General features: G+C 40.8%; 1 protein-coding gene across 1 annotated transcript in view; it reads left to right on the forward strand.

Annotated features, from left to right (window-relative positions):
* The first annotated feature begins 268 nt into the window (after positions 1-268).
* Positions 269-15310, forward strand: part of ADNP (activity dependent neuroprotector homeobox) — a 39540-nt gene continuing 24498 nt past the window's right edge. Inside the window, exon 1 of the mRNA XM_070419764.1 lies at positions 269-377. The gene's annotated coding sequence lies outside the window, so the exon portion shown is untranslated. The remainder of the gene's footprint in view (positions 378-15310) is intronic.

A 15310-nucleotide genomic window follows, 5' to 3' on the forward strand; every position in this document is an offset into this window, starting at 1 on the left:
CCTCTCTCGGTCCCCGCAGCTGAGGAGCGAGAGGAGCGCGGCCGCCGCCGTCCGCCCGCCCGAGCCAGTGAAGCGGCCTCTCCCACACCCTCCGTCTCCTCCCTCCGCCCCTCCTTTGTCTGCACCGCTCGACGACGCCGCCGCCCGCGCGGGGACTGGAGGAAGCCGCTCGCGCCGCCGCCGCCGCCCGCCGCTCTGCTGCGCCCGCCGCGCCCCCCGGCAGCAGCCGCGGCCGCGGCGCGAGCCGGAGCCCGCCGAGGCCACCGAGCCCGGGCGCGCCCTCGCCGCCACCGCCGTGCCGCCGCCGCCCGCCCGCCGCTGCTACCGCCCGGCCCCCGAGCACGCCGGCCCCGCGCGCGCCTCGAGGCCGAGTCAAGGTAAGCCGCGCGCCGCCCTGCGGCCTGGCCCTCGGTCCGCGCTCATCCCGCCGAGCCGGCCTCGGTCACATTGTTGCTGAAATTGCCGGCCCTCCAACCACACACGCTCCTTTGCATACTCGGGGGCTGACGGGCCGCCCGCCCCGCTCGAACCGCTCCCCGGCTCTGTTCCGGGGGCCAGGCGCCTCCTCCTGCAGCCGGACCCCCGCTCCCCGCTCCCCGCCTCGGGAGCCCGCGGAGCCCAGCGAGCCAGCCTGGCCGCCGGAGCTTCGGCCGCTCCTGGCATCTCCCTCCACCCCGCCCTCCGCCACAACCGAGCTTCTCCCATCCCTGGAACTCAGCCTTTCCTCCCGCCGCCCCCCCCACCCGCCGGCCCCCACGCACACCCCCAAAGCCTGGGACGAGCCTTCTGCCAGGTCTACCCACCCATAGCTAGGGGCGGGGGGCAGTCTGGGGGGCGGGAAGCGTGCACCGCACGAGTGAAAGTCTGTCTGCTGTGCGATCCTTCCTCCCCGATGTGCCAGCTCCCTGCTCTCCTGACCACGGAGTCCACCACCTCTTCGCTCCATCGCAGCGCCTGGTCAGCACGACCCCTCAGGAGCATTCTGAGCCCCAACTTATGCGAGGGTAGAAAATGGAAATCCAGGAAGCCGCGAAAAGATGTTTTTTTTTAATGCAATGAATGGGGAATAGTTCTTTGAGCACCTTTTTATTCACCTCTTCCCTCTGGGCTGCCTGACTGACTTCCCCTCCCCCCGACCTGGATGCCTGTCTGCTGGAAAAGGCGCGATTGCTTCTCTTCCTCTTCTGCCCAAGATCGGGCACTAAGATCTAACATCCTTTTTAGCCACGCACACCCACTCTAAGTCTTCTTGGTGTTCTGCATTCACCAATTCCTCTGGACAGTTCTTGCCATAACCCCATTTCTCAGACAAAGGCTTAGGAGGGAAAAAGAACCAAACTGTTTCCAGTGTTTGCCATTTTAATGCTGTCCATCCCCACACACCCAGTTTCTATTCCTGATGCTTCTCGTGCCAGTGCCTTGAACCTTCGAAATGAAAAAGAAAAAAGAAAACTCCTGGGGAGCTTGATACAGTTTCTTTAGAAATCTGCATTGTTGCTTCTGGTTTATGGCCATGAAGAAAATACCCGCCCCCACCCAAAATGCACCGCAGCCAAGTCGGCTAAAGGCTATGAGTGTTGGAGTCAGTAGGGGGCGCATTCTCTGCACTGGGTAAGGCTGCAGAGGGGGGAAGGGCCCCAGAGCTAGAACAGGATGTGCTTCACAGCGCCTTCTACAGACCATGGGAAAATGGGCCTAGCAAGACACACTGCACTCTTAGTTGGTGAGTTGACAGCAACATGGCGAAGGATTGAGTCAAGAGCAGTGATTTTTTATATCTTAAAAAATCCACCCTGCATTTTAGAAGTTCTGTCTTTTTACTTTTCAAAACTGTTGACCCTCAAAACAGTCTACTTTAGTTCTTGATGAATCACCTTGGCACATCCTTGGTACCCAGATTTCCCCTTGTCTGGAATTCTTCCACCTTAAACTTTGTCACCATATCTTTCCAAGGTCAGATGGTAAAGGGAAAAGCTTAAAACAGAGTAACTGGTTTGGGGTATTGCTGATATCTCCCTTCTTAGTGGCCCAAATCTTTCCAACTCTTTGAGAGTTCATCATTCTTTAGGTATGGTAGATGTTAATGGGGGTAGTAATTTTCATAAGCACGTAGATGGGTGTCATGATTTGCAAAGCTTTGTTGGTAAACATCTAGCCCACATTGAGTTCTCCATTATCAAACTCAACAGTTGATTTTAAAATTTTGTTTTCTTTCAACTTTGGAATTGTAATTGCCACTCTATTTTAGTAGCCAACCACCTTTGCAAAAGTGTTGACACTGGTCTTTGGTGAACACTCGCCTTCTTAGGCTGTGTTAATTTCTATAGATTTTACTCTTGTTATTTCCATAGGTGTGAGATGCACAATGCGAAACCTAGGCCCCAGCTGTTGCACCATGATGTAATTATTTAGTAATTACAAGAAGAATCAGATATTTAAACTAAATGGGTACTGAACTAGATATGTAGCCTAGTGGTTATGCCCCATACTACTATTTTGAGGATCTGGACTGCGTTCCTGCTTTGCTCTTTGGACCACATTGTCAATTCACACCGGTGGGTATATTCATTTTGGAGGGTGGGAACTGCAGCAACAGGGAAGCCAGAGACTTCTTCCTCCTTGGTCACCACCAAAGCCAACACTTCCAAAATTTTAGCCTACCCACATTCCTCAAGGAACCGTTTAGAGATGGTTGCATTTGCGGGTTCTGAACAAATGACTTATGACTTGTTTAAGAGAAAAATTTTAATATTTTGTAGTCTGCACTCTTGACATAAAGTATGTTAAGTTCTCAGTTATGCTCTTTTGGTGATCTAATCTCAAGTTGTTAAGCTTCTAAAAACCTTAAAGATTCTCTGATCAGAACAGGCTTTTCCATGAACATGTACTTGCTACCAAAGATTGACTGTTGTTGATACTCAGGGGTACTTCAAGTATTTTATATAGATACACCAAAATAAATTTATGGGGAAATGGGTGTATTATTTGATACATAGTTGACCACTTTAGTGCTTAAGGGAGACTTCACTGGACATTTGCTACCAAGTAACATTTTGGTGAGTGAAAAAGGAGGCAGTTTCGTTCAGGTATTCCATTAGAAACTTAACTGTCTTTTAAATTATTTAGTAATTACAAGAAGAATCAGATATTTAAACTAAATGGGTATTGTTTGTAAGTTTTAAATACTGTTTAGTATTTGTTAAACAAATATTTTGATCTATATTTGGTTTTTGATATATTACACATAGTTTTGTTTTGTTTTTTAATATATTTTATTGATTTTTTACAGAGGGAGAGGAATAGAGAGTTAGAAACATCGATGAGAGAGAAACATTGATCAGCTGCCTCCTGCACACTCCCTACTGGGGATGTGCCTGCAACCAAGGTACATGCCCTTGACTGGAATCGAACCTGGGACCCTTCAGTCCGCAGACCGACGCTCTATCCACTGAGCCAAACCGATTAGGGCTACACATAGTTTTAAATGAGTAATTTGAAGACAATTTCTTATTTGAGAGTATGTTTGAGATGAAGTTTTTAAAGATCCTATATTTAAGATAGTGTTAACTGATGACATTATTGGTAATAGCCGTTTTCCCTCTACAGTTGCTGTGAGCTCTTAGAAAAGCATTCTGTGGTTTCAAAGGTTTCCCTGGTTTGACACTCAAAAAAAGGTCAAGCAATTGGGCTTGAAGGCTAGAATTTAGGTAAATTGTGAGGGTTCATTAAAGTATAGTAAAAAAGCCTCAATTAACTAGAGGGTGAGTATGGGTATCCTATCCTATTTAATTGAACATTAAGTGGAAATTCCTTCTTTATCTTGGCCCTTGTTGAAAATTTTCTAAGACTACCTTACCAGAGGTTGCTGTACATTATACAAACTAAATTTTTTATTTGGGTTCTTACAGTCTCTATAGAAAATATAAGTGATTAGGCTGTGAATCTAAAGACCCCTCCCTCCTCACCCTACCTATCTGGAAGTCATTGGTTTTAAACATAACACTGTTCATTTGTTTTGCTTAAATTTCCCTTTTTCCCCTTAAGCCAAAGTGCAGAAGTTCCAGAACTATTTATATTAAAATAAAACATCACCATATTTAAGAGATTGTCAAGTAAATTCTCAGTTACTCTTATTTTGATGACCCAATCTCAAGAGTTGCTAAGCTTCTAAAAACTTTAAAGATTCTCTCATTAGAATAAGCCTTTCCATGAATCTGTACTTGCTTGCTCCCAAGTCAACAACCAATAATAAATAGTGTTTTATCAAATAAAATGGATTTTGATTTTCATTATAACATAAATACATTTATTGTTTCTATTTGATTACTAAAAGCATGATTATGTAAGGTATGCTATGGTTTTGCTTTCCTTGTAACTACTTAAAAATTTTGAAGAATATCTATTAAAAATCTTATATTTTGAAATTTTAAATATTCAACAATCTGTTGGTTGATATATTTAAGATGTACACATTCTGACTACCCATTTAGTGGGCACTAATAGAGAAAAGAGAAAAGAAAATCTTCAGAATTTAAGTGTATTTTTTCTTTTGAGAAATATATAAATGCCAGAATTGTATAAGTTGTAATAGACCTTGGCAGATTAATTCCATTAATATGTGTGTGTGTGTACACACACAAAATACAGTCTACTGTTTTAGACTTGGAAATTAAGTGCAGAGAAAGATACCAGAATTAAACACTAGAGTTTTTTAAATAGCCTGTTTAAATCTTAGTGAAATAAACTTTTTTTAAATGATGTGAAAGCACAAAAATTTTTATTTTAAAAAATTAGAAATTAATTTTATATTTACATCAAGTTGCCCAAATCTGTTGTGTAATAAGCTACTTCTTCAGCCTCGACTTCCAAAGGAGTTTCACCTTAAATGAATGTCATAACCCTGTTATGTCTTCCAGAAGGTAAAATACTTTCCATGAAAGTTTAACTTTCATTAACTTGTCTAAAATGGCATGAAGATTAAGAAAAATATTGTTCCTCTTTATAAATAATTTAATTATAGTTTGATTAACAGTTTGATGTGTTATTAACATTGCATAAACTTTCACAGTTTTCCTTCTTTCCTTTTGTAAGAGATTGTGGTATTAAATCTGGAGCAAATGCCATATTTTACTGATGTGCACTGCTGTCAGTTATACATATTATATTGTTAGTTTGGAAACTTGGCATTTGAAACTGTCATGAACCAAAGTTCCACATTAACTGAATTAATATTTTGAGTGTAAAGGCTGTTTCTTGTTTATACATTGGCACTTAAACCACCTTGATTTTTGAGACACTATATAAGAGAAGCCATCTATGTTTTGCCCACTTTAATGGCCATAGTTCCATCATGACTTCATGGTTTTTTATTATTTTTTAATTTTTTTTACCTTGTTAGTTAGAAAGTGGTAGGAAGGATATGATTATGTTCCTTCACTCTCTTAGTGCTTCTTATACATGTGTTTTGGTCATGACCTACCTTTGATTTCTATCAGGTTAGGGATCAGCTTAAATGAGAATCCATGTTCTGCTTCATTGGGAGGAGAAGACTCCCTTCACATGTTATTAGGCTTCTCAAATTGGGATATATATTACACACACACACACACACACACTCTAGAGGTCCCGTGCACAAAATTCATGCACGTGGGGGGTGTCCCTGAGCCCAGCATGTGGCCCTCTCACAGTCTGAGAGCCCTTGGGGGGTGTCCGACTGCTGCGGAGGTGGGAGAGGCTCCTGCCACCACCACTGCGCTCGCCAGATGTGAGCCTGGCTTCTGGCTGAGTGGCAGTCACCCTGTGGGAGTGCACTGACCACCAAGGGGCAGCTCCTGCGTTGAGTGTCTGTCCCCTGGTGATCAGTGTGCGTCATAGCGACTGGTCATTCTGCTGTCCAGTTGATTTGCATATTAGCCTTATATTATATAGGACAGGATAATATATGTGAACCTGGTTATATGGGTCTGTGTGTGTGTAAAGTTACAGGTAAAATGAGCAAACTCTTTAAAGTGCCAGTTTTGACTGAGAGTGCATTTTTTTTCTGATCAGTGTAAAATGCAAAATTCTTAGCACTATTTCTGTTCTGGGTTCCCTTATCTCCATTTATGTATTCACTCTCCTCTACCTTTAGGAGTTCTTTAAGATGCACTCACAAGCTTCCTTGTTTTTATTGATCCCTAGCATAGTTCCAAGAGCGCAGCTAAAGAATTCTAAAATCTTAAGAATTTCATCAGTGTTTCAGAAATAAAGGAGAGCATAAAAGATTTTTGTTAAGACTTTTCTGAGGGAAGACTTCCCTGAACATATACTACAGATTAAGGTTTAACTCAAAAACTTGCACATCATCTATAAAAGGCTCATCACTGTTTAGCCCTTAGAATTGAAAATAAATTTCTTCACATCCTAATTCCCTCTTCAGTAGGGATAAGTGTATCTGAATTGAGTTGTTCAACTTTGGGTTGTGTTTATGTGACATTTCTCATATGACTTAGTTGATTTCTTTAATAAGGATGAGTATAAAGGCTCCCTTGCTGGCCTTTGTGGTATTATCTATATATATAAAGGCTAAGTGTCCATCCTTCCCTCCAACCGGTAGCTATGATGCACACTGACCACCAGGGGGCAGATGCTCAATGCAGGAGCTATCAGGACGCACACTGGCCATTTAAAAATAAACAGCACCATGGATCTGAAGACGACAAACCAACACTTGGCTTCCCCCAAGTGGCCCCGCCACCACCCCAGAGCGACACCCCACCAAATCGCAGGCAACACTGTCAAGACCCCATGGTGCAAAATGTGGCCTACAGCCCAACCCAGAAATGGTCGCTGTGGACACCGGGTAATGACGTCATATAGCAATGCCCGGTTTGTCTCCCTAGCGACTAGCCTCCTTGGAGTTTCTTCAGCCCAGGAACTGACTTGCTTTATAGCCAGGTGCAAACATTTTACAGTTTAACCAAATGTTTGTGAAGTGTTTTCTCATGCCTCATCTCACTTGATCCTCACAGAAGTCCTGGAGTAGGTAGATAGGAGACTCAGTAGACTCTGTTTTCTTTTCATTAGCCGGAAAATGGGGATTTAGAAAGTTTAGAAACTTGACCCGACTGAAAAGAAGTAAGAAATAATGGAACTTGAAAATGACTTCAGTTTTTCTCACTGCGCAGAATACAGTCAAACACTGCTACAGTTAAATATTTTACCCTTTGTTTTCCCTTCGTCATCTACAATAATGACCTGCTTCATGCTGATATTTACAGCTGTGTTGCTGCAATTACCTGAAAGAGAAGTTGGGGTGCTTCATTGGGCTGGAAAAAGTTTAGCTAATCAGAAAGCGGGTCTAATTAAGCAAGTTTATATATATATATAAAAGGCTAAGTTGACTCACGCATGCACGATACATATAAAGCTCTCGCTGGCGCCAATAGCACACGTGTGTTTCGATCTGTCAGTGTCGATCGTAAATTTGGTTGTTTTCGTTGACATTCTGAAGCCCAAAGAAAGTGGCATCATTAGCAGAGTATGTCTGAAGACCAACTATTGCCACAACGTACCTCTGATGCTGAAAGAAAGCGACGTCATCGACAGAATATGTCTGAAGAACAGCGATTGGCACAACCTATCGCTGAAGCTGAAAGAAGCCGGCATCGTCAACAGGAAATGTCTGAAGAACAGTCATCGACAAGTACTTATTTATTAAATATTTATTAAGATATTAAAATATTCTAATTAATTTCCTTTCAGTGTGCATGAATCTGTGCACCAGGCCACTAGTAAAATAATATTGATGGCTTGCCTGTTTTATTTTTCAAGGACTTTATAAACCATTCTCAATTCTCTCAGGACTGTCCTTATTTCACAAGTAGGGAAATTAAGGCAATACCAGGTGCAATAATGAAGTGAGCCCCCAGAATACGGCTGAGCTGGTCCCCAGGCCTGTGCTTGGAACACTGCCTTTTATAATGCTCCTGTGAGCTGTTTGGTTTATGGGGGCTCAAATGAATGCATCATAACTTCATAGTGATGTTCTGTGCTTGTATGTCAGCTACCGCCCAAGGATCCCAAATGGGCTCCACAGTTACACCCCCACCAGGACAGTGTAGATGAAAATTGTGATGGTAGTAGTTGAAGTAGCATATGTCTGGTTTGAAGTTTACCTGTATGAGGATCTAAAAAGAAAGTTTGGTTATGGTCCTGTTACTTTTCTCAATATTTTGGTTTAGGGCAGTCTTTTATTCCTTCTCTCCTGTGAGCAGTTATTTTTGCTTAGACAGATAATTGCTGGTTTTTACCCTTCTGCCATTTCTGTCTTTTTCTGAGCCCTTTATACTGCATTGAAGAGCTCGCAGAAACATGTGCTTCCCTTGAAAATCTGTAAAGCTTTCCTTTTCTGGCAAAAGCTGGCAACAATTGAGAAACCTGCATGAGTGGCATCTTATTAAACCTGGTGTATCTGAAGAAACTTCTGTCTAGTGGAAATATGGCAAAATGTATTAAACTTTTAAATTGGAAGTACCAATTTAAGTCAACAATTACAATTCTTATTCTTGTGAAAGGTGAATTGAGACTTGGAGTGCCCTAATGTAATGTGTGCTCAGAATTCTGGTTCAAGATCATTAGACTTAAAATCAAGAAAAACAAAACTCTGCAGAAAATGTGGGGATTGACCATTAAATGTCAAAACCTATAAGAATAATGTTTTTACTACAGAGAATGCTTTGGTTAATCTTGACTTTAGAAGATGAGTTAGAAAAACTTGATAAGAGCCCTAGCTGGTTTGGCTTAGTGGATGGAGTGTCGGCCTGTGGACTGGAGGGTCCCGGGTTCAATTCTGGTCAAGGGCACATGCCCAGGTTGCAGGCTTAATCCCCAGTGGGGGGCATGCAGGAGGCAGCCGATAAATGATTCTCTCTCATCATTGATGTTTCTATCTCTCTCTCCTTCTCCCGTCCTCTCTAAAATTAATAAAAAATATATTTTTTTAAAAAAAGAAAAACTTGATAAGATAATTTAAATGTATTATTTTATTTTTCAAGAATGGTAAGAAAAGTACATTCCCCATTACTATGGGAAAGTGATTTCCACCACTTTGATAGAACATGGAAAAATTTTTAAGGGATTGAAAATAAGCTACTTTTGTCTTAGGCCATTTAGATGCAAAGGCCAGCCGCATGCTTCTGGAATGATTCCAGAGGACATATCTGGATGTCTTCTTAGGCTCAGTGTGAATTGGCTTCCTTTTTTCGCATTTCTCATAAGTCAGGTTTTCCACCTGTATTGACAGCACGCAGCTCTATGGAGTTCTTATGTAGACAGCAAAGTGTTAGAATCATGTCCCACAATGTGTCCTTGCTTTGCTGGAATGCCTGTTTTAAAAGTAGTAAATTGGGAAATGCTCTCCATCTCATACTCCCTAAAGCTAGATTGGGATGTTAGAGATATTCTCAATCTTTTCTTATTAAGCAGTAAGGCATCTTTCTCCCTTTCAAATAAATTGTATGTGAACTCTAGTATATGAAATTAAGGGTTGCGGGTGAGGGGAGGGAGGTCACACCTCTGGTTGCAGTTGCTCAGCTTTCATCTTGCCCCTCAGGCGTCATCTTCCCCTCCATCCAAATTCATATCTTAGAGTCTCTCGGCACAATCTCAGAAGTAACCCTGAAAACTATTGGTTCCATTGCTGTTCTAGAAATTCTGGTGGTCATAGCTAGGCTTCTTGTTTGAAATCTCAAGGTAGCAGGATAAGCAGCAATATAATAGCATTTTCACTAGTCTCTTAGTCTGAAAGTCTTCTTAAAAGAGGAGTGACTCACATATTTTTAAAATAAATATGCAAAACCTATATCACACTTTTATGTTTCTATGTAATTGTAAGTCATGTAGGTTTATTTTGGGTATTTGCAGATGTTCTATTGCATAAGCATTTTAAGTGCCACAGATCTGTAAAGTTAAGGATATGCTTACTCTGACATGAATAGTTCACACACGTGTATTAAAATAATACTATATGTATATGTGTAAGTTTGAATGCACATTATAATGTGTACAAGAACAGATGTATGACAAACACATCTGATTCTCAGGAATAATATTTTTTGCTTTTTAAAAGATTGTACTCTGGTGTGAACTCATACTTTTCAAAGTGATTTTCCCAGTATCTGATCTGGTTTAAGGTAATAATGACAACTGCTTTTAAGTATTAACTGGCATCATCTCATTTAATCCTCTGACATTTGATTATACCATAAAAAAACAACAAACAAACAAACAAAAAAACAGACCTCCATAAGTTAAGGAACATTTTTAGGGACACAAAAATAGTAAGTGGCAGAGCAAGTATTTAAACACAGATCTGTCCAGCTCTTAGGGGTGTATTCTTAGTCACTATATCATACCATCTTTCTTTTTTGGCAGAGGAAAGCTTTATTGTGCTTGTCACCTTCTTGTTACAGAAGTTTGAAGTTATGAGGTAAAATATTTTACATGTGGCTGATAGCTCAGCTAAATTTTTGTCCATGAAAGCAAATTTTGATGTAGGCTGTAGGCTTTACCCTTGAACCTTCTTTCTTCATCCTTTTGTTAATGCTTCAATATCATTACCTTATACCTAAGGCTCTGATGATTTTGCAGACCTTTCAGATTGAGTAGGTCTGGAATGGCTGTAATCTTTTTCTGTACCACTACATACTCTAGAGTCATTTCAGTTTTACAAAACTAAAAAAAAAGTTGAACTTGTTAAAGTAATCCCAGCTGGATTAAATCTATTAAGTTAAGGCAGAGTTAATTGGAGCTTTTGATATGGACAAAGTGAGATATAGCAGGTTCTCGAATAATGTTTTGTTCAACAATCAACATGGTTTCAGGTGAGAAGTCAATATTGGAATAACTTAATTCCTGTTTATATCAGTTAGCTCTATGGTCAAATTGGTTCTGTTTTACATCTGTCACTGCAGCGCCAAGAATCTACTAAGGATGACTTTAAGTGAGGACTTACTACATACTACTGTTCCCTGGCCTCTTGGATTGGAGCAGATTTGCCAGAAAAGTGAACTCTCTACTAAGATTTTTTTGAAGTACTTAACAGTTTGGGGACATTAATATATGACCATAGAGTCACTCATTCAGTATTGTCCAAAATGGTCTGCAAATTTGCGTTTATTTATGTATCTTCGGCTTGTGTTTGTGAGGGTGTTTTCTGGAAGTGATTAGCATTTGAATTGGTAAGCTGAATAAAGGAGATCCATCCTCACCAATGTGGGTAGGTGTCTTCCAATCTTTGAGGGTTGAATAGAACAGGATGGTGGAGGAAGGGGGAATTTACTCTCCTATCTTGACCTTCCCCTGGACTTTGGCACTCTTGGCCTTTCCTCTCGGACTGGACCCACACCATTGCTCCCCTGGTTCAGACTCAAGACTGTATTACACTGCCTTTCTTGGGTGTCCAGCTTGCAGATGTCAGATCGTGGCTCCATAGTCTCAAGAGCCAATTACTATGATGAATCTCCATTGTTATATTCTGTTGGTTCTGTTTCTTCAGAAAACTATGACTAACAAAACATACTAAGGATACATGAAGGCCCAGAAACTGTATTTTGTGTCAGGGATACACAGATGAATAAAGAGATGGGAAAATGTAGTGGTTAAAGCCAGAGACATTGACATAGGACAATCTGAGTTCAAACCCCAGTTTTGCCCTTCATCCCCCGAATGACCTTGCCTGCCTGTACCTCTCCGTCGCCTGTTTCTCTCTTCTCCAAAATGGTGTTGAGACAGGGTAGTAAGCCAGAATAAGAATAGGGAAACTGAGACACTTAAACAGCAGTTTGCAGCCATATGGTAAGTCCTATCTTCCCTAAACCTAGGACATTCCTCCCCAACCAGAAAGAAGGTAAATAGCTTAAATCACTTAGGGAGGCAGCAAAAGTCCAAGTAGTGCCATTTGGCAACCACACCCAAGGACAGATGAAGTTAAGAGAATAAATCTCATTTTGGTACTTTAGCATAAAGCAGATAAATATTCTATTGATTCTTCCCTAAATGCTTAGCCTTTAAACCCCTCAAAGTGGCCTGCGGACTGAAGGGTCCCAGGTTCAATTCTGGACTTGGGCACATGCCCAGTAGGTGGCGTGCAGAAGGCAGCCGATCAGTGATTCTCCTCATTGATGTTTCTCTCTCCCTTGATCTCTGAAATCAATTTAAAAAATTTTTAAAAAATAAATAAAACACCTCAAAACAAAGGGCCCACCCAAGGTCTTCCTCCCAGGAGCATGCCCGCGCCTCCTACCTTCCCCCCCCCCCCCACAGGTAAGCATCTCCTAAGCTCTAAGGGACCCCATGAGGCTTGCAACCAGGGCAGCAGTGGGCAGCAGCAGTTCATACCAGGCAAACCCCTGAACCTGTTCCCAAGGCCTCTTTTTCTCTGACTCCTTGGTGGGCTCATTTCCCCCTCCTAGTTCTCCTGTTGTCCTAGGCCCTTTGTTGATTCGCTGTCCCCAGCTTTAATAAACATCCTCTAAAATTTACCTGGGCTCCTGTTGTGAAATTTTTTCTGCACAAAGTCAAGAACTCACATACTACCAGCTGGCCCTAGGCAGACCTGCTCAGAGCCAGGTCCCCTTCCCAGTAATAATGATGGGACTTTTGTGCAAATTAAGTGAAGCTTAATTTGTAGGGCATTTGACATTAGTGATCATATAGCACATGCACAGTACAAAGCAGCTGCGATGCTTTGTAGCAAACTATACTTGGTCTTAGATTGATTCATCAGTAGATCCTGGGACAAAGGGGATTATTAAAAAGTGATTTGGGGGGGGGGGGGGGGGGCGGAAAAGGGACTGGGGATGTTGCTGGACTGGAACCAGGATGGAGCAGGTCTGCGTTGGGCCACAGGTAGTGTGTGGATTCTTGACTTCATGCAGGAAAGATTTCACAAGGTGAGTCCCGGTGATTTTGAGAGTATGTTTATTAAAGTTGGGGACAGTGAAACAAGGATGGGCTTAGGATAGAAGCAGCAACAGGAGATAGCCTAGGTCAGTGATGGCAAACCTAGTTGATTTTTCTTTGTTAAATGGCATTTAAATATATAAAATAAATATCAAAAATATAAATCTTTGTTTTACTATGGTTGCAGATATCAAAAAATTTCTATATGTGACACGGTACCAGAGTTTAGTTAGGGTTTTTCAAAATGCTGACACGCCAAGCTCAAAAGGTTCACCATCACTGGCCTAGGCGGTAGGGCTGCTTTGACTCTAGAAATGTTATAGGAAAGAAATGAGCTTATGCAGGGCTATTTTGATTCACTGAGAAATAAGTCACAGTGACAGAAGTGAGCCAAGGTTAGGCTGCTGTTGGCTCGCTGAAGAATCAGAGATGGCCTGGGAGACAGGTTCAGGGGGTTAGCCCAGGACGAACTGCCCCTGCCCATTGCTCCCGTGGTTGCAAATCTCTTGGGTGCTCTTAGAGTTTAGGAGATGCATGCCTGAGAGGGAAGGAAGATATGGATGTGCTCCCTAGAGAGAGCACCAAAAATTTTAATTATAAAATATGTATAACAATATTTTAACCACTTTTAAGTGTACAGTTCTGTGACATTAAGTACACTCACATTGTTGTGACTGTACAAACCATCATCAATCTCCAGAACTTTTTTGCTTGCAAAACTGAAACTATACCAATTAATAATACCATTCACCCCTCCCTCAGCTTTTGGCAACTACCCTCCTACTTTCTGTCTCTGTAAATTTTACTACTCTTAATGTCTCATCGGAGTGGAATCATACAGTGTTTCTCCTTTTGTGACTAGCTTCTTTCATTTAGCATGTCCTTGGGGTTCATCTATGTTTCCAGTAGCCACATTTTAAAAAATAAGAAATTAAAATATTTTAACTCAGTGTATCCAAAGTATTGACATTTTAAAATCAATATTTTTGTAAAGATATTTATGAGGTACTTTGCATATTTTATACTAAACCTTGGAAATCCTGAATATGTTTTAATGGGCAAAAAACTTGAACAGACATTTCTGCAAAGAAGATATGCACAACTGTCCAATAAGCATGTGAAAAGATGTCAACAGCAAACATGTTGATGAGGATGTGGATAAAAATTGGAATTGTGTACTGTTGGTGGGATGTACTGGTAAAGGTAGAGCTGCTATGGAAGCATAGAATTATGTGATATGATAAGATCTAGAAAAGATACTTGTATAACCATGTTCATAGCAGTTTTATTCACAATAGCTAAAAGGTAGAAGCAACACAGGTATCCATTAACAGATGAATGAATAAGCAAAATGTGTATACATAGCTGGAATATTATTCAGCCTTAAAAAGGAAGGAAATTCTGACATATGTTGTAATATGGGTAAACCTTGGGGACATTATGCCAAGTAAAATAAGCCAGTCACAAAAAGACATAATTTTATGACTCTATTTATATGAAATACTTAGAGTAGTCAAAATTGGACAAAGTAGAATGGTAGTTGGCAGATGCACAGAGAGAGGGAGAAATGGGGGAGTTATTGTTTAATGGGTATAGAGTTCAGTGTACAAGATGAAAAGAGTTCTAGCAATGGATGGTAGTGATGATAGCACAATGTTCTAACTATTCAATACTATTGAACTATACACATATAAAATTTACCATCTTAATGGTGTTTATGTGTATTTTACCACAATATAAATAATCAAAATAATCAGCTCAGTTCAGATTAAGCGCATTTTAAGCTTAATAGCTATTTATGATAAATATCTATCTTACTGGAAAACACAGTTCTTAAAATAAAAATTTGCAAAATTTTCGAGCAACATTGGTTTTCTTGCTGCCTGTATAAACACTGAAATAAATAGATTGTTTCTTTTAAAAGAAAAACAAATGTATGCGTGCATAAAAATCTGGAAGGATAAATATTATCCCAGTGTTAACTATTATTGTCTTTGTGTAAAGCTTCTTTTGTTTATTCTTTGCCTTATCCATATTTTGTAATCATATACTAGGCCTAATTGATGGGGGGAGGGGTGGGTACCAGCTTCCTTGAAATACAATTCACTGATTAAAAGTGTACAATTAAATGTTTTTAGTATATTCACAGAGTTGTGCAACTGTCACCAGAATCACTTACAGAATATTTTTACTACTTACAAAGTACCCAGTTAGCAGTCACCTTCTATTTTTTCCTCTAAATCCCCAAGCCCTAGGCAACTTTAATCTTTCTATCTCTGAAGATTTGCCTTTCCTAGACATTTCATGTAAATGGAATCATATAATAAGTAGACTTTTGTGACTGACTTAACAATGTTTTCAGGGTTCA

Source organism: Myotis yumanensis, unplaced genomic scaffold (assembly GCF_028538775.1).
Source record: "Myotis yumanensis isolate MYYU_CA2020_CCGP unplaced genomic scaffold, mMyoYum1.0.hap1 SCAF_7, whole genome shotgun sequence".
In the NCBI taxonomy this organism is placed as follows: Eukaryota; Metazoa; Chordata; class Mammalia; order Chiroptera; family Vespertilionidae; genus Myotis; species Myotis yumanensis.